Source organism: Aotus nancymaae, unplaced genomic scaffold (genome assembly GCF_030222135.1).
Source record: "Aotus nancymaae isolate 86718 unplaced genomic scaffold, 86718_ANA_hifiasm-v0.15.2.pri h1tg000103l, whole genome shotgun sequence".
Lineage (NCBI taxonomy): Eukaryota > Metazoa > Chordata > Mammalia > Primates > Aotidae > Aotus > Aotus nancymaae.
In genome coordinates, this window is record NW_026988518.1 from 4,878,283 (window position 1) to 4,897,921 (window position 19,639).

The 19,639-nt window shown below is 36.1% G+C and overlaps 1 protein-coding gene across 2 annotated transcripts in view; it reads right to left on the bottom strand.

Moving 5' to 3' along the window:
* RWDD3 (RWD domain containing 3) overlaps positions 1-19,639 on the bottom strand; it is a 53,499-nt gene that overhangs the window by 11,337 nt on the left and 22,523 nt on the right. The window contains exon 6 of one of the 2 annotated variants that reach the window (XR_002478113.2): positions 15,432-19,335. The exons of the other annotated variant lie outside the window; for it this stretch is intronic. The gene's annotated coding sequence lies outside the window, so the exon portion shown is untranslated. Of the gene's footprint in view, positions 1-15,431; positions 19,336-19,639 lie in introns of those variants that run through there. 2 annotated transcript variants of the gene reach the window in all.

Consider the following 19,639-nt stretch of genomic DNA (forward strand, 5'->3'; position numbering starts at 1 on the left):
GGCAACAGAGCGAGACTTGTCTCAAAAAAAAAAAAAAACCTTGTGACACATGAAAAGTATATGAAATTCAAGATTCAGTGTCCATAAATAGCATTTATTGGAACACAGTCATGCTTAGTTGTTTAAATATTTTCTATACCTGCTTTAATGCTACAGTGGCAGAGTGAAGTGAAGTAGTTGTGACAGATATATGGGCCACAATAACTAAAATATTTACTATCTGGTCTTTTGCAGAACGTTTGTCAACATCTGGTCTAAATCAAAAACACGTCATCTTTCAAATACATCTCACTGTCTCTCCATATACTGCCTAAAAATTATACATTGGATGCTAAAAAATATACACTGGATATTGAGAGATCTCTGAACTAGCAAGAGTAGTTCAGTGCAAAAAAAAATAAAAGAGGATGAGCAAGTTCAACTTGTAAGAATGAAGAGAGTTAGACGATACTGTCTGCTCAGGACAAGGTAGAAGGAAACAGTGTTATTGGTTCTCACATGACATATGGACTGACCATTCCGTTACATGAAATGTTATTAAGTTGAATACCTGAACTCAGTATCCCACCACATTCACAAAACCTAATGAATCAGGAAAACTTTCTTGGGAAAATAAAGTTTAAAAGTAAACCTTACCTTCCATTCTGAATTTATTCAATTCAAAAGCAACAAATAAAAGGGATGGAAGTAATGGCTTATTCAAATTCTTAAAATGGAAATAAGAAATTTGAATTGGTTTGTAAATTTCAAAAATAGTCTGGTTTTTCACTATACACAAAAACTATGGACTTCCAGATTCAAAGCAGCAATCGTAGAGGTTTTTTTAGTGTATTTCCTGATTTATTATACCATTACTATCTTAAAACATCCTTGGAAATTATCTACTATTTTCACAAAAATCTCTTAAGACTGAACAATCACATGTGTTCACACAATCTTTTCTTATATCCTTTATACTTAAGCAATGTTTTCAATATAATCAAAACATTAAAAAAATTTTTTCATCAGACAGAATAGTAAATTCATGACTTCCTTTTATTATATTACTGATTTATTGTGTAGCTTAGATGTGTATGGATTTTAGTAGGTTTTAATTGACACATAGCAATTGTACATGTTTATGGAGTACATAGTGACGTTTTGATACATACAATTAGAGTGATCAATTCAGGGTAATTAGCATATCCATCATCTCAAACATTTATTATTTCTTTGTGTTGGGAATATTCAATATTCTCCTTCTAGCTATTTGAAACTATATATTATTGTAACAATAGTTATTCTACAGTGATATAGAATACTAGAACTTATTCCACCTACCTAGCTATAATTTTGTATCCTTTATTACATCTCTCCCTATTCTTCCCTTCCCCTCTCCTTCCAAACCACTAGTATCCTCCATTCTACTTGTTAACTTTTGTGAGATCAACTTTTTTTTTAACTTCCACATATGCGTGAGGGTATGCAGTGTTGAATGTTCAGCTTCTGGCTTATTTCACTTAACAGAATACCCTCCAGTTTCATCCACATTTCTATAAATGACAGGATTTCATTTTTTTATGACTAAATAGTATTTCATTATGTATATATACCACATTCTCTTTACCCATTCATCTGTTACTGGACACCTAGGTTGATTCCATATCTTGGCTATTATGAATAGTGCTGCAATAAACATGGGGATGCAGATGTCTCTTCAATATATTGATTTCCTTTCCTTTGAATAAATGCCCAGTAGTGGAATTGTTGGATAAAATGGTAGTTTCATCTGCGTTTTTTTGAGGAACCTCCATACTGTTCTCCATAGTAGCTTCCCTAGTTTACATTCCCATCAACAGTTTATAAGAATTCCCTTTCTCTGTATCCTTAACAGCATTTATTTTTTGTCTTTTTGATAATAGACATTCAAACCATGGTGAGATATCTTACTGTTGTTTTTATTGGCATGTCCCTGATTATTACTGATGTTGAGCATCTCTTTATATGTTTTTTGTCCATTCATATTTCTTCTTTTGAGAAATGTCTGTTCAGATCATTTGCCCACTTTTTCATCAGATTTTCCTTGGCTTTTTGCTTTTGAGATGTTTGAGTTCCCTGTATATTCTAGATAAAAATCTCCTGTCAGATGAACAGCTTGCAAATATTTTCTCTCATTCTGTAGGTTGTCTTCACTCTGGTGGTTGTTTCCTTTGCTGTGTAAAAGCTTTTTGGTTTGCTATAATCCTATTTTTTTTTTTTTTGCTTTCGCTGCCTGTGCTTTCAAGATCTCATTCATAATAAGTCTCTTGCCAAGTCAATGTCCTGAAGTGTTTCCCCTATGTTTTCTAAAATTTCTAGTAATTTTACAGTTTTGGGCCTTACATCTAGATCTTTGATCCATTTACAGTTAATTGTTGTATAGAGTAAGAGGTAAGGGTCTAGTTTCCTTCTTCTGTATATGGATATTCAGTTTCCCTAGAACCATTTATTAAAGAGATTGCTCTTTCCACAATAAGTGTTCTTGGCACCTTTGTCAAAAATCAGTTGACTGTAAATACATGGATTAGCTTATACATCCTCTATTTTGCTCCATTGGTCTATTTGTCTGTTAGCATGCCAGTACCATGCTGTTTTGGTTACTACAGCATTGTACTATATTTCAAAGTGTGGTGATGTGATGCCTTTAGCTCTGTTCTTAGGATTGTTTTGGCTCTTTGGGATTTTTCTGTCATTCTGCACACATTTTAGTATTTATTTTTCTATTTCTATGAAGAATGTCATTGGGTATTTTGATAGGGATTGCATTGAATCTGCAGATTGCTTGAATATGGTCTTTTTACAATATTTTTAATTCTTCTGATACGTGATCATGGGATGTCTTGCCATTTGTTTATATCCTCTTCAATTTCTTTCACCAGTGTGTTATAGTTTTCCTTGTAGAGGTCTTTCACCTCCTTGGTTAAATTTATTCCTAAGAATTTTATTTTATTTGTAGCTACTGTAAATAGGAATACTTTTGTGGTTTCTTTCTCAGATTGTTCACTGTTGGCCTATAGAAATGTTACTGATTTTTGTATGTTGATTTTGTATCTGGCAACTTTACTGAATTTGTTTAGCAGTTCAAAAATTATATGGTAGAATCTTTCAGTTTTTCTACATATAAGATCACACCAACTGCAAATAGGGACAAGTTGACTTCTTTTTTTCCAAACTGAATGCCCTTTATTTCTTTCTCTTGCCTAATTGCTCAAGGTAGGACTCCAGTACTACATTGAATAAGAATGGTAAAGCAGGTATCTCTGTCTTACTCAAGTTCTTGGAAGCTTCTTTCCATTTAGTAAGATGTCAGCTGCAGCTTTCTCATACACGGCATTTATTATGCTGAGGTACTTTACACCTAATTTATTGAGAGTTTTAATCATGAAGGGATGTTGAATTTTATCAAATGCTTTTTCTTCAACACTTAAGACAATCCTTTTTGGCCTTCATTCTATTGATGTGATACATGACATTTTATTGATTTGCCCGTGTTTAACTATCCTTGCATTCCTGGAATAAATTCCACTTGATCATAGTGTGTTATCTTCTTGAGGAGTTGTTGGATTGTTGGATTTGCTTTGCTAGTATTTTCTTGAGAATTTTTGCACCTATGTTCAACAGGGATGTTATTAGCCTGTAGAGCTCTCACTCGCTCTTACTCTCTCTCAATCCCTCTCTCATGTCCATGTATGATTTTTGCATCAGGGTTATGCTGGCCTCACAGAATGCATTATCAAGAATTCCCTCTGCTTTAAATTTTTTTTTAGTAGTTTAAAAAGAATTGTTATTTGTTTTCCTTTAAAGGTTTGATAGAATTCAGTAGTGAAGCCATTCAGTCCTGAACTTATCTCTGTTGGGAGACTTTTTATTATTGATTCACTCTTGTTACATGTTTTTAGTCTATTCAGGTTTTCTATTTTTTCTTAGTTCAATCTTTGTAGTTTGTCTGTGTCCAGTAATATATCTATTTTATTTATGTTTTGAAATGTATTGGCATATAGTTGCTCATAGCACTCTCTAGTGATCTTTTTTACTTAAGTGGTATGTATTGTGATGTCCCCTTTTTCATCTATGATTTTATTTATTCGGGTCTTCTATTTTTCTTAGTCTGTCAATTTTTTTATCTTTTTCAAAAAAAGTATTTTTGTTCATTGAATTTTTTTGTATTTTTTAGTCTCAATTTCATTTATTTGTGCTCTAATCTTTATTATTTCTTTCCATCTACTAATTTTGGGTTTAGTTTATTCTTGCTTTCCTGGTTCCTTCAGATGCATGATCAGGTTGTTTAAAATATTTCTAGTTTTTATGTAGTCATTTATTGCTATAAACTTGTCTCTTAATACTGTTTTTCTAAACTTGTATGAAGTTAATAATTTTTTTAAATACTGCTTTTGCTGTGTCTCAAATGTTTTGATATCTTATATTTGTATTTTCTTTTGTTTCAAGAAATTTTATAAATGTTATTCTTAATGTTTTTCTTCACTAAAGAGCATGTTGTTTAATTGTCATGTATTTGTTTATTTTCAAATGATCCTCTTATTACTGATGTCTAGCATTATTCCATCATGGTTTAAATAAAATGCTTGATGTGATTTCAATTTTTAAAAAACGTTTGAGACTTGCTTTGTGTCCTAACATATGGTCAGTCCTGGGGAATGTCCTACATGCTGATGAAAAAAACATGTATATTCTGCATCAGTTGGGTGAAACGTTCTATAAATGTCTGTTAGGTGTATTTGGTCTGTGGTATGGTTTAAATCCAAAGCTTCTTTGTTGATTTTCTGTCTAGATGATCTGTCCAATGCTGAGAGTGAGGTGTTGAAGTCCCCAGCTATTATTGCATTTCAGTCTACCTCTTTCTTTGGATCTAACAATATTTGTTTTACATATCTGAGTGCTCTGATGGTGCATATATATTTACAATTGTAATATTCTCTTGCTGAATTAATCAATTTATTATATAATGTCCATCTTTAACTGTTTGTATACCTTTTGACTTAGAGTCTGTTTTGTCTGATATATGAATAGCTATTCCTGTTCATTTTTGGTTTCCAGTTGCATGGAGTATCTTTTTCCATCCCTTCTCTTTTGGTGTATGAGTGTTTTTCCTGGTGAGGTGAGTTTCTTATAGGCAGCATATAGTTGGGTCTTAGATTTTTGTTTTTGTTTTTGTTTTTTAATACATTTAACCAGTCTATATCTTTTAAATGATAAATTTAATCCATTTACATTCAAGGTTATACTTAAGATGTAGATAAATTTTATCTAAGCTTTAAGTTATTTATTTATGAATCTAAGATAATATGGAATATTTTAAAAATTTGACTAGAAACTTTATAAATTCCCTTATGATTTCTGACAGAGGTCAAGTAAGTACAAGGCATTCTCCTCATGATATGTGCTACAGATTGAATGTTTGTGTACCTCCCAAATTCATGCTGAAATGTAATCTCCATTGTGTAGTCCAAGAGGTGGAGTCTTTGGGGAGTGATTAAGGGTTTTGCCCTTATTAATGGTAGGAATGCTATTATAAAAGAGGTATCAGAGAGCTGCCATTTTTTTTTCAATTCCTTCTACCATATGAGGACACCACATTTGACCCCTCTAGAAGATGCAGCAACAAAGCACCATCTATGAAACAGAGAGCAAGCCCTTACCAGGCACCAAATATGCCAGCCCCTTAATCTTGGGATTCCCAAAATTGTAAGAAATAAACTTCTATTACTTATAAATTTCCTAGTCTAAGATATTTTATTATAACATCAGGAACAAATGAAGACAGTATCACTAGACTCTATTTCTCAAAGACAAAAATATGAGGTCCCCCAAAAGAACTAAGGAGTGAGCTACTGGGCTACAGGAAAAGGTGCATTAGCCTGAAGACAGAAGGTTAGCGCTAAGCACCACTTGTTAGCTTCATCATCTTGAGCAAGTTACTTAATCTTTCAGCTTCTGCTTTCTCTATTATCTGAGCATTTATATATATTAGGTGTATTAAAGACCTCTGTAGATGAGGTGAAGTGCTGTAAGAGATGTAATTTTGTGTTATTGTCCTCAATAATTTTCCTTAGAGGCTCAAAGGAGACTGATTTAGGAACATAAAACATTGCATAGATAGAGCCAGATCATTTTTAAGCAAGTTTTCAATGACTACCTACAGTTAAAAAATTATGGCATATATGTCACATTCACCATTACAAGTATGAATTAAAGGGCCAGGCGGGGTGGCTCATGGAGCTGGGCACAGTGGCTCACGCCTGTAATCCCAACACTTTGGGAGGCCGAGGCAGGCAGATCATGAGGTCAGGAGTTTGAGACCAGCCTGGCCAATGTGGTGAAACCCCATCTCTACTAAAAATACAAAAATTAGCCGGGGGTGGTGGCAGGCACCTGTAATCCCAGCTACTGAGGAGGCTAAGGCAGGAGAGTCACTTGAACCAGGCACTCCAGCCTGGGCAACAAAGGGAGACTCTGTCTCAAAAAAACAACAACAACAAAGAACAAAACAAGAATTAAATAGGAAAATGTTCATGGGATGAAGGAAATAGAGTACACATTGCTCTAACTCACTCATATTTTCTTTGTCTCATTGGGCTTGATAAAACTACTACTCTTTATTGGAGATTCCATATTACCTGGCAAGTTAGGCTTTCTATACTACAGGATTTGAGTTCAAAAGCTGATGACAAAAACACCCTGGGTCTAAAAACTGATCTCAGTTTTACTGAGTAAGCCAGCTGAAGTTGCTATGCCTATTAATTAACCCCTGAATCCCATCAAGGTAATTAAAGCATAAACTTAAGATAAAGACAGATAAAATAAAGAATTTCAAAGCATGCATCTTCCTGCCTTATGTCCTCTTCCTGTATCAGTTTAAGAAAAAGCAGATTCCATAGCATTAGCCTAGATCCACTAAAAGGAGTAAAGTGTGCACTTTGAAAACAAAAAAAAATAGCACCTCAGACAATACTGTCAAATATACGTTTTATACATGTCTGGTCTTAGAGAATTTTCTTGTTCTCCTTTTAAGCGTGTATTTTTCATATAAGGAAAGGATAAACAGGTTTCATTGCTGAGTTTTCTTAATTGGTTAAACATTGTAGTATTAGACCAATGACAAGATATCAACTACTGTTATTTAGAAATTATTTTAGTTACAGACAATGATCTGTTTGGCTTTGTTGAAAATCAGCTCCAGGATCATTCTTCTTATATTTCCATTAACTATGAAATTAAATAGAGGAGGCAATTTTTAAAAAGAGAAATATTGCTTTTAGCCTGAAACTCTAAGTGTTGAATTTCTGCCTGCAGTGAGTTTTTTCAATTAAATTATAAACCATGGGTAATAGAGATTTATAATAGGAGTGCTGATACAATCGTAACTATAGGGAAACCATCCGACAAGCTCTATGCAGTATATGGATGGATTATTTGCATTAAATTATCTTTAGAAAATACAAACAAAACAAAGAAAAATGTAAAGCTTGTCACATTATTAGCATAAATTAAAGTTCTTGAATGCATAATTGTTCCATACCCAAAGCATTAACAGATTTTATTCTTAGAGTTCAAAGACCGCCTAATTAATATGCAAAATGGTCTCATTTTATAAGCAAAAATCCTTTTCCTACTCAGAAAAGAGACAGTTCTTTGCTGGAGGAAAAAACTATGAAGTTTAAAAAACACTAACTAATATTGATATAAAAGCCCACACATCATATTGCCAAAAAAAAAACCACTAGAAGCTATTAGAATATTTATAGTTCTTCAGTCTATTATGAGTATAAATTGTATGATTAGCCAAATAATATCTAGCTTAGGAAGATTTAAGTTCACAAACTATAAAAAGAAAACACAATCTTTCTCTGGAAATGTTTACCTATTTGAATAAAAATTTTTTACTATTAAAAAGAAAGCAAATTCAATAGAAAGGGCAATTCTGGACCTACTAGTATAAATTTAAATTATTTGACTCCAAATCCAATTTTACAAAGCAAGTACCCTCTAATTTACATTGCCCCAGTTGCCAAGATTTGTAAAAAGAAACAAAAAGAGTTTAAACTGCACAGTTTTTTTAAAGTGTGACAAAAAATGGATGATTTTCCAGAATTCAAATATTATATTACATATTTAAAAGTACTTCAAATGTAAAAGTGATTCTACTTATTACAATGTCTTGTCAATAGAAGATTCTGCTATTATCTCATTAAATAAATATGTACAGGTAAAAAATGACATTTACCATTTCTTTGAAAAAATCATGTTATAAAAAGACTATTTAAAATTTGTTCAACTCGCCAGGCGTGGTGGCTCACACCTGTAATCCCAGCACTTTGGGAGGCCAAGGTGGGCAGATCACGAGGTCAAGAGATCTAGACCATCCTGACCACCATGATGAAATCCCGTCTCTACTAAAAATACAAAAATTAGCCAGGCGTGGTGGCACGAGGCTGTAGTCCCAGCTACACAGGAGGCTGAGACGGAAGGATCACTTGAACCCGCAGGCAGAGGTTGCAGTGAGCCGAGACCGAGCCACTGTGCTCCAGCCTGGTGACAGAGCAAGACTCTGTCTCAGAAAAAAAAAAAAAAATTTTTTGTTCACCTCATGAAAGGGCCCAGTAACCCACAATAATGGCTGAAATTTAAAGTGTTTTTCTACTTTTCCATACACACACAAAAAAAACTAGCCTTTTTGCTAACTATGGAGACAACAGTGGAAATCAGCCCAATGTAAAATGCTATAAAGAATGTGTAAAAAAATTATTCTTTGATTATTTGTTGCATTTTAAAGTTATAAATGGGACATAACAAATGAATTCATCCATAAAGCACTCTACAGTTTAACAAGTGTTTTCCTACAAGCCCCTTTCTTTAAAAGGGCTTAGTCTATCTCAAGGATGAGGCTTTCTTGAGAAATTACTACCCGCAGATCATTACCTGTGACAGTTATATTGTATTTCTGGCTAGTTAAACCAACTCTATAACACAGAATTCAATTCTGGATGCCACATTATAAGAGGGACATTGACCAATTAGAATGTAATGAAAGGCAAATGTCCAGGTGAATGGAAGAAGCTATAATTTTTGATAAATTATTCAAGCAACTTGGGAGGTGAAGAATAAAAAAAAGGTATAATAACTACTTTCAAATATTTGAAGAGCTGTCATGGAGAGAAGAGTATACTAATTCTGTGTTGCTCCAGGGGCCAGAACTAGAATAAAAAGCCATAGGTTAAGAAATGTAGATTTTGATTAAATCCAAGAAATAACTTTCTGTCTACTGTGCTGTCTAGTAACAACAGCTGCTTCATGAGAGCGATACTAATCTCTGGAGTTTTTCAAGCGGGAGATGGATGGCTATCACAGTTATAATTTTTAACAATTACTGTACTGGTTGGAAAGTTGGACCAAAAGTCTCTAGGTTTCTTTCCAGGTTTCAAATTCTATTTGCCTAGATAAAATGAAATGCATAAATGTAGCTCAAAAAGATACTTTTATTGTATGCTCATTTATCTGACAGCAAAATATTTCGATTAGTTTTTTTAAATAAATATAAGATTTTGTGATACATGGAATGCTTACTCCCTAACAAAAAAAAAATCATCTGGTCATTTAAAACTCCTAGTATGTATGAAACAAAAGTATAGCAAGCTTCAGATATCAGGTACTATATGTTCTATTCGTACATAAATAATTGCAATGTTAAGAAAATAACCTTTATTTGTGAAGAAACTCTATGAATTCACTATGAGTAAAAATGCAAGGATAATTTTACAATTCAAGAATAAAGGAAATTGGCCAGCCGTGGTGGCTCCTACCTGTAATCCCAGCACTTTGGGAGGCTGAGGTAGGTGGATCACTTGAGGTCAGGAGTTCAAGGCCATCCTGACCAACATGGCAAAAACTTGTCCCTACTAAAAATACAAAAATTATCCTGGCATGGTGGTACATGCCTGTAGTTCCAGCTACTAGGGAGGCTGAGTCATGAGAATCACTTGAACCCAGAAGGTAGAGGTTACAGTGAGCCGAGATCACGCCACGGCACTCCAGCCTGGGTGACAGAATGAGACTCTTCCTCAAAAAAAAATTTTTTTTAATTAAAGGAAATCATCTCTCCTCTCTAATGTGCCAGAACAGAATGGAGCAGATATTTTCCCCTGTAACTATTGGACAACAATTGTTCACTGGTTCCTTGAGTTATCTTTTCCCTATATATGGGACAAAAGAGCTCATATAATTGTCTCCCAAGTATAGACCTATCTCTTCGTTGTGATTTTGCTACCAGATATATGAGTGGCCTTGTATAAGTAACTTACCTTCAATAGCCCCACTTTTTTAAAAAAGCAGATTAGATGATCATTTTAGTTCTTTCTAGTTTTCAGGTCTATGACTTCTACATATACAATGCCCCACTTATGCAGTCAAGCACTGTCAACCTTCAGGAACAAACCATGAACTTGAAATCAATTTCTAAAACCTGCAATTGTACCAAGGGAAATTTGTTGTGATCAGTTGTTGTACTGACTAAAAGATCTACTCTAATTAGTGATGATGGCTATAAAAGCTAAGCCCTGCTACCATAAGATAAAATCATAAAATTTGGAAGAAGTGGCAAGAAAGGGAAAGAGAAGACAGCAAAGAAGCAAAAAGACAAAAAAGAGAGAAGAGGAAAGAGATCAGTAAGCAGCCAATCCCTACAATGGCAGAGATAGCATCAGGAATGGCAAGTAGGGAAAAACAGAGAGAGAAATGAAGGAGAGGTAGCAAAAGGAAAAGAGTGTCAAACACCTGCTGGAACCTGAAGGCGACAGAGCCATTCAGAAAATGTGGAAGCTAAGGTTGTTCTCCCTCGATAGGATTGGAGAGAGCTTCTTCATATCACCACAGGATGGAATTGGGGACGTTAGTGCCAATCCCCAGGTGCACTGCATTTAATAAATTCTATCTACTCTGCTTAGCAGATGACTGCAAAACATGGAAGCTGAGATTCTTCTACTTCAAGAGAACTGCAGAGAGCTTCTTCATATCACAACAGGGTATAATCGAAGCTGTTAGTGCCAACCCCAGTTGTACCATACTTAGTATATTCAATCTACTTTGCTTATCAGATGACTGATATGGCTTGGCGCTGTGTCCCCACTCAAATCAAATGTCGAATTGTAATCCCAGTGTTGGAGGAGGGGACTGGGGGGAGGTGATTGAATCATGAAGGGCAGACTCCCCACTTACTGTTCTTGTTAGTGAATAAATTCTCACGAGATCTAGTTGTTATAAAGAGCGTAACAGTTTCTCTCTCTCTCACTCTCGCTCGCTCACTCTCTCTCTTGCTCTTGCACTTTCTGTGTCTCTCTCTCATGCTGGCCATGTAAGATGTGCCTTCTTCCTCTTCACCTTCTATTATAATTGTAAGTTTCATGAGACCTCCCCAGAAGCAGAAGCCTGTGCAGCCCACAGAATTCGGAGCTGATTAAACCTCTTTTCTCTATAAATTACCCAGTCTCAGGTACTTCTTTATAGCAGTGCAAGAGCAGACTAATACACACGACCAAAATATTTTAAAATATTTTCATCTCCAAAATGTTTCCAAAAAGGCCTTGCTAATTAAGGGACTGATCTTTGGATCACGGGGAACCTCATTCATTCAAAGATAACTGAGATGCTTCCTTACACATGGAGTCGGTTTATGAATATAGCTACGTAGATGATTTATAAATAGATCTAAATAACTTCATACTTGAGGGCCTAGAACAACGCTCTAACTATAAAGAAATCAAACGTATTCTACCCTTCTCTCTATTCTCTTTCTACTTGGATTTCTTGGGAATTCACTTTTGTGTGGGCTGATACAGTAAATCCAGAAGTGGGCCTAATGAAAACCAAGAAGTGAGCATAAATTAAATTAAATTCACAGCAGATTTTTCTCCTTTTTCCTCCCTCTGTGTATTGTTTTAATAGGAATCTGTGTCTTTAGGAGAAGTCAGAGCCGAAAGTTTAGTGCCATTCTAAGTATACTATCTTAACACCATGGAAATTATAAAAAATTATTAGCAATAATTCTAGGAAACAGATTAAAAAGCATGCCAAACTGTCTTGTACTTTATTAGAAACATGGGAACATAAACTAAGAATGTGCTAAGGTGATATTTTGCTACATATAATCAAAGAAATATTTAATATGCCATGGGATGGTATTGTAAAATATTAACTTATTTGTCTTTTCCCCTTGCAATTTTTTGTATCTTTTCCTCAGCCCAAACCATAAGGTCATCTCACCTTCACTGCAACAAAGAATGGTTGCTAAAGCTGGGCACAGGTAAGGAAAAGTTAAATTCTTGGATACTATGTTTCAAAAGCTTACTTTAAGAAAATCTAGGTTTCTAAGAACTCTAGGCAAAAAGTTTAAGCCATAAATAATAGATTTGGAATGACTCAGAGCCAGTCACATTTTATACTCTGTTACCTACAGTAGGTACCAAATTTGATATATGTACATCAGGACTAGATTTGATGATATATGATAGTAAACTTAAAATGTGGCTTAAAGCCACAAATTTATATTACTTCACATAAAAGATGTTCGGAGAGTAATTCCTATTGTCTGCTCCACTTTCACCCTCAAGTTCACCTCATCATCCCAGACTGCCTTTGGAATGTCTGGAACCATGTCCACATGCCAGGAGGTAGAAGGGGAGGGCAAAAGAGACAGCCCCCAGTGAGCCAACACCTTCAAGAAGCCTTCGTGGAAGTCACATTCAGGACCCAGAATTTGGTCTTATGGTTCTGTCTAGTTTAAAGGAAATCTTAAATATATGGATTTTATTCTATATATTTATTTTTTTGAGATGGAGTTTTGCTTTTGTTGCTCAGGTTGAACTGCAGTGGCACCATCTCAGCTCACCGCAAACTCCACCTCCTGGGTTCAAGCGATTCTCCTGCCTCAGACTCCTGAGTGGTTGGGATTACAGGCATGCACCACCACGCCTAATTTTGTATTTTTAGTAGAGATCGGGTTTCTCCATGTTGTTCAGACTGGTCTTGAACTCCCGATCTCAGGTGATCCACCTGCCTCAGCCTCCCAAAGTGCTGGGATTACAGGCGGAGCCACCATGCCCGGGGGGTTTTTTTCTAAATGGCAATGTGCCTAGGTAGAAACTGGGGCTCATTACTATAAAGGAAGGTTACAATGGAAACTTTGTAAACACGTAGTGATCTCTACCATCACCAGCTTTTCTCCCACCAGAGAACGTAATTTTTTCTGGGTTGGGGGTTAAGAGGCTTTAGAGGAATTGTTTTGAGAGGGTGAGACAGTAGAACCTGAAGATAAGAGGAACCAATCTGAAGGACCAGGTGGACAAACACGGAGGTGGCATTAGACCACCTAGAGTGAGCCCCAGGAAACGATCTGGGAACAGAGACAGTGCCCTGCCACTACCCAGGATCCGTGCAATGAGCACCTGATCTCAATGTGCAGAAGAGCTTCGTTAATCATCCTGACCACTGGTTTCCAGCAAGGTATCCCCAAAAGCACAGAGGCCTATTACTGCACCAGAAGTATATATTCTGCTATGCCCTGTAACTTGACATGGCCTGCATGGGCAATCCCCCATACAATGGCTCTGGACATTCAGAAGATCACTGAAAGAGAAATTATAACACCAACCATCAAGCTGCATCCTGATTGTATAAAAAAGCACTACCACACTTCACACTAGCACAGGACTAGCTCAAGATTGCTCAGAACCAAGATTGCTCAGGTGAACAATATCCTCTTTATAGATGATATCCCACCAGCAGTAGTTCCTAAAATATTTTATTTCAAGCTAATTACTTGTTTCAGACTATTTGAGAAAACCTACAGATAACTAAAAATAAATCTTGGTGTAATATCCCACCCACTAGAGTGATTAAAATGAATAAGAACAGCAATACCAGATTTTGGTAAAGGAATGGAGGGCCTGGAACATAGGTAGGGTGGTGCAAAAGTAATGATGGTTTTTGGCCAGTGCCGTGACTCACATCTGTAATCCCAGCACTTTGGGAGGCTGAGGTGGGCAGATCACCTGAGGTCAGGAGTTTGAGACCAGCCTGGCCAATATGGTGAAATCCCGCTTCTACTAAAAATACAAAAATTAGCCAGGCATGGTGGCACCTGCCTGTAATCCTAGCTACTTGGGAGGCTGAGGCAAGAGAATCACCTGAACCCAGGAAGCGGAGGTTGCAGTGAGCCAAGATCACACCATTGTACTCCAGCCTCGGTGACAAGAGCGAAACTCTATCTCAAAAAAAAAAAAAGAGTAATCGCGGTTTCTGCATTCAAAGTGATGGCTAAAGCTGCAATTACTTTTGCACCCAAGCTCATACATTGCTAATGGAAGTATAAAATGTTGGCAACCAGTTTGGAAACAATTTAGCTATTTCTTATAAAGTGAAACATAGACACATCATAGAAATTCCACTCACAGATATTTACCAAAAGAGGTGAAAATGTGTATCTATAAAAAAGACTTATACCTAAATATTTATGCAATTTTATAATATCCGTCAACAGGTAAATGGCTAAATAAATTCATACAGTGGACTACTGGCCAGCAATGAAAGAGAACAAACCACCAACACACATGATAATGTAGATGAAATCACAGACAGTGAAAGAAGCTGGACACAGAAGAGTACACATTATTCAATACCACCTTTGTGCTAGAACAGGTGAAACTGATCTACAGTGATAGAAATCAGAACAGTGATTCCCTAAGGAGAGGAGACTGCCTGCAATGGGGCTGAGGGAACTTCCTGGGGAGGTGAAAAGGTTCTACCTGTAGATTGATTTTCTCTCTGGCCAAACCCAGCAGCTGGAGTCACCCCAAGAATTGTGGCAGGGGAATTCCTTCAAGGGACTGCCCAAACCTTCCTAAGATTGGGCTGTATTGGGTTTCAGAGAAGGAAGCACTAAACTCCAGCGTGACCAATCTGAAGTATTTATTAGGGGAACTTACAAATTACACAGGAGGAGGCTCCGGCAGGTCCACCTGAGTGACAGTGAGGGAGCGATGTTCTTCCTGGGTATGTCCGCAATGAGGGGGTCAGATTATGGAGTTTATGTGAGGGCTTGCAGAATTTTTCTGAAGGTGGGGCTACCTTCTACATTTTTAGTAATATAATCAATCTCTGTGTTTCCAGCAGCAACCTAAACAGCTTTATCAGTAGCTGGGAATGTTCAACGTCCTAGCTTGGATTCAAGGATGCAGGAAAAACATGTAGCTGGCCAGGTCACAGAGAGGTCAAGGCACTCTGAGTTCCTTGGTTAGTACACAGGAAGAAAGCAGAGAGGATGTTGGGGGACCCAACAATTGGAGTAGTGGTTAGTGATCACAGATGCGTGCATGAATCAACAGTCACAAAATTGTAACCTTAAAATGAGTGAATTTTATTTTTAAACTCATATTATTTAAAAAAAAGAACTTCTGTTCATCAAAAGATAAAACGAAAAGGCAAATCACAGAGTGAGAGAAGCTACTTGCAATACATATATCCAACAAACGGCTCATATCCAGAATGCATAATGAATTCTACAGCCAATAAGAAAACAACAGCCTGCCCAGTAGAATAATGAATAAAGGATCTGAAGATACAATTCACAAAAGAGGATGTCCAAATGGCTAACAAACATATTAGAATGTGCTCAATCTTAACTAATATCCAGCACCACTAGACATACACTGTAATGACTAAAATTAAAAAGACTATCAGTACCAAGTGTTGGCAGGAGTGTAAACTGCCCCAGTCACTTGGGAACACAGTTTAGTGTCATCCAGTAAAGTTGAAGATATGCAAACACTAAACACCTGTAATCACACTACCAGTTACATACTCAACAATAATGCATATTTACATGTACCAGGAGATATCTACAACAATATTTATTGCAGCATCATTTGTGACAGCAAAAATTTAAATATTTAGATAAATAACCATCTACAGTAGAATTGATAAATTGTGCTATATAAATATAATGGAATACCATATAACAATGAAAATGAATGACTTATAGCTCTATACAATAAAATAGATAAATCTCACAAATAAAAGACTGAGCAGAAAAGATTAGACTTTATTATAAAAAGTTTAAAAACAAGTAAAACAACTAAATTATACTGTTAGCTTACTTAGGTAGTAAAATAAAAAATAACAAGAAAATGACTGCATAATCATCCAAATAGGGGATTCATCCAGTTCAGGGGATTCAGAGTGGGAAGTGTAAAGATGCTAGCAACGTTCTATTTCTTGAACAGGTGATATTTATACAGATTTTGCTTCATAATAACTTCTTAAGCTATACAATTATATCTTATTCATTTGTGTATGAGTGTTATATTTCACAACACAAACAATTTTTTAAAGAGGCATGGGGGGTGATTACATAATAACAGATATCAGTTCAATGAGCAAAACAAAGTGGGAATGAAAGAAAGAATGCTGTTTATAAGAGGAAATATTGGAACATTTTTATTATTGAAGATTAAAAATGCAAGAGGGAATTAACGTTATAAAATCTCATAGAAGACAGAGGTGGAATCAACTATATAGGCAAGTGGTCTTACCTTAAAAAAAAGATCATTCTGTCTCCAGATTAGGAAGGAGAAGGGAATAATAATAGAAAGAATATTTGAACCAGAGGAAGTATATAGAAGTATGTAGAAGGTCATATTGGGTGATCTCTGGCAGTTAGAATGTTATTGATGGAGATTTTGAAGACTTATATTTGTGATCATAGGTTTTAAGTTTTCAGTATACATTCATATATACACAAATGTGTCTTTCTAGAATCCAAAGGAGGAGTTTAACTTTCTCCAGTAACACCATTTGTATTCATTTCACGTAACTCAGTATTTACTGAGTCTCCAATAAGCAAGGTTCTACCCTCAAAAAATTTCCAATCTAGTAATGGGAAGAACAAAGTACATTTAAAATGATAACATATAGCATATACAAAGAAAAGGAAAGGAAGGAGGAAGAGAGGAAAAGAGAAGAAGCAATGCCAATTGAATTCCTACTATACGTGTCAGACACTGTGCTGAGGCATTTGTGCATTATTTCATGTAATCACAAGTCTAAGAGGTAAGAAAGGGGTATTATTCTGACTGACTGTACATAGGACAAAACTGAAGCTTGCTACAAGAATTCAGACCAGAGAACAATTATTGATCCCATAATAGGGATCAAGCAGTTTATACAGGAAAAAGCTCTGAAAATACAGAGAAGATGTCAACAGATAGTTTGTACAAGAATGAACAAGAAAAAACAGCATTTCAAGAGGAAGGACCAATTTGAGTATATGCAGAAGAAAGAGAAATACGCAACATTTATACAGTTTCAATGAGACAAAATGGCTACATAGGGGATGAGTAGAAAATAAATCCAGAAAAAATAATGATGTGGGGTCAAATTAAGAAGGTATTTGAAGAAAACCAGAGTAAAGAGTTCACAACTAATTCAGTAGAAAATGGGAGTGATACTATTACTTGAGGAAGATTTATCTAATCCAAGTCTGCCATTCCTAATTCACAATTCCAAAATCCAAAAAGTTCTAAAACACCAAAAATATTAAGGCATTTTTTCTGACCATTTACTTTTTAAAAAGCAAATCTAATCTGAATTCATTCAGCATCCAAGTTTAACCTGAATCAAAGTGAGACCATTTGTATTCTTTATTTATCTTAATGTGAGTATTCATGTGTTTCACTGAAGAAATAACCGTGTTTGATTACAAGATGTCGCCCCAGCTCCACTGGGTGGATCTTAAAATATATGGCACAACCATGTTACCTTTCTAAAAATGTAAAAATTAAAAAGAAAAATCTGCATTCTAAATACACATTTAATCCCAAGAGTTTTAGATGAGGCATTATCAACTGTAATGATGTATAGAATAAGATAAGTGGAAGAACAGAGGTGAGAAGGCCAGTCTGGTAACCTCCAACAGTCCTGGCCTAGAAAAAGTAAGAACTTTACATACAGTGGTGGCCATGAAAATGGAAAAGATGGGTGAATATAAGAATCGAGAGAAACTATACTTGATAGTTAACTGGATATAAGGGAGTAAGGAAAAAGTCAAAGGAAAATCCAAGATTAATCCTGGAAACCTAATAGCAATTTTAACAGTCAACAATAATAAAAAATGAGATCATTAATGGGTTCACTTTAATCATGATGGACAGGACATGTAGGTTGTAATGTGAGGCAGAGAGTTAGAAATGAGTGTTTAGAGTTCAGGTGGGAGGTCAGGACCTGAGGTGTAAATTTGAGACTCAACTACATAGAAGGAAATAATGAAAGTTATGGAAATGGATGGAATTCTCAAAGAATCAAGAAATTCATGCATGGAATTTTGGTAAATCGCTAGCACTTTACAGCATAGCTTTCTTGCTTGCATGAAAGGTCTCTTGCTAAAGATTAACAGAGGCTAACCATGCCTTAGTGATGGAGGAGCAGCATTGTCAGAAGCACCAGAAATGTACCAGGTGAAGGCTCACACAGATAAAAGTACAATTCCTGAATTCCTTCCGAATAACTACTTCAGGGTGTCTTGCCAACAGTGAACTGAGCAAACACAAGTTTACAGCTTTGGAGTGATATCCCAAAGCAGATGAGGTTTTTTAAAAAAAATCAATATATGTCCTTGAGTCAACATTTGTTACACTCCTAGGCTAGCAGAAATGTAGCTTTTTGTGGAATCCGTTATCATGGTTAGTTCTGACTCAACGGGAGTCACTCGAGCCAAAGTAAACAATAGTTTGTCAAAGTGTTAACTTGTTTTGTAAACAGTATCTGTCTTACCAATGCTACTATGAATTCATATCAGTATTTAATGTTTTATAGCAATGAAAATATGGTAGGGAAGAGATTGCAATGAGTTAAGCAGATATGAACTGAAAGCCACATTCCTCACCTCTAAAAACAAAGCAACTGACCGGACATTTCTTGAGAGGTGTGATAGTTAATTTTATGTGGCAACACAAATGAGCCCAGTACTTGGTCAAACATTATTCTGGATGTTTCTGTGAGGGTATTTTGGATGAGATTTACATTTAAGTTGGTGGACTCTGAGGAAAGCAGACTGACCTCTACAATGTGATTGGGCCTCTTCCAATCAGTGGAAAGCCTGAATCAAATAAAAGGCTGACCCCACTCTCCAACTCCACCCCTAAGTAAAAGGGAATTCTGCCAGCAGACTATTTTCAGACATAAACTGCAACATTAGCTCTTCCTTGGGTGTCTAGCCTCAGAGTCTTCAGACTTGAACTGCAACGTGGGCTCTTTCTGAGTCTACAGCCTGTCAGCCCACCCACCTCCTCCACAAATGCCTTTCTGACACACACACACACACACACACACACACACTCTCTCTCTCTCTCTCTCTCTCTCTCTCTCTCTCTCTCTCTCTCTCTCTCTCTCTCTCTCTCTCTCTCTCGTTCCGTTTCTCTGGAGAACGCTGACCAGCCTCCTCCACAAATGCCTTTCTGACACACACACACACACACACACACACACACACACACACAGACACACTCTGGTTCCGTTTCTCTGGAGAACCCTGACTAATTCAAAATGGATGGAAGGAATA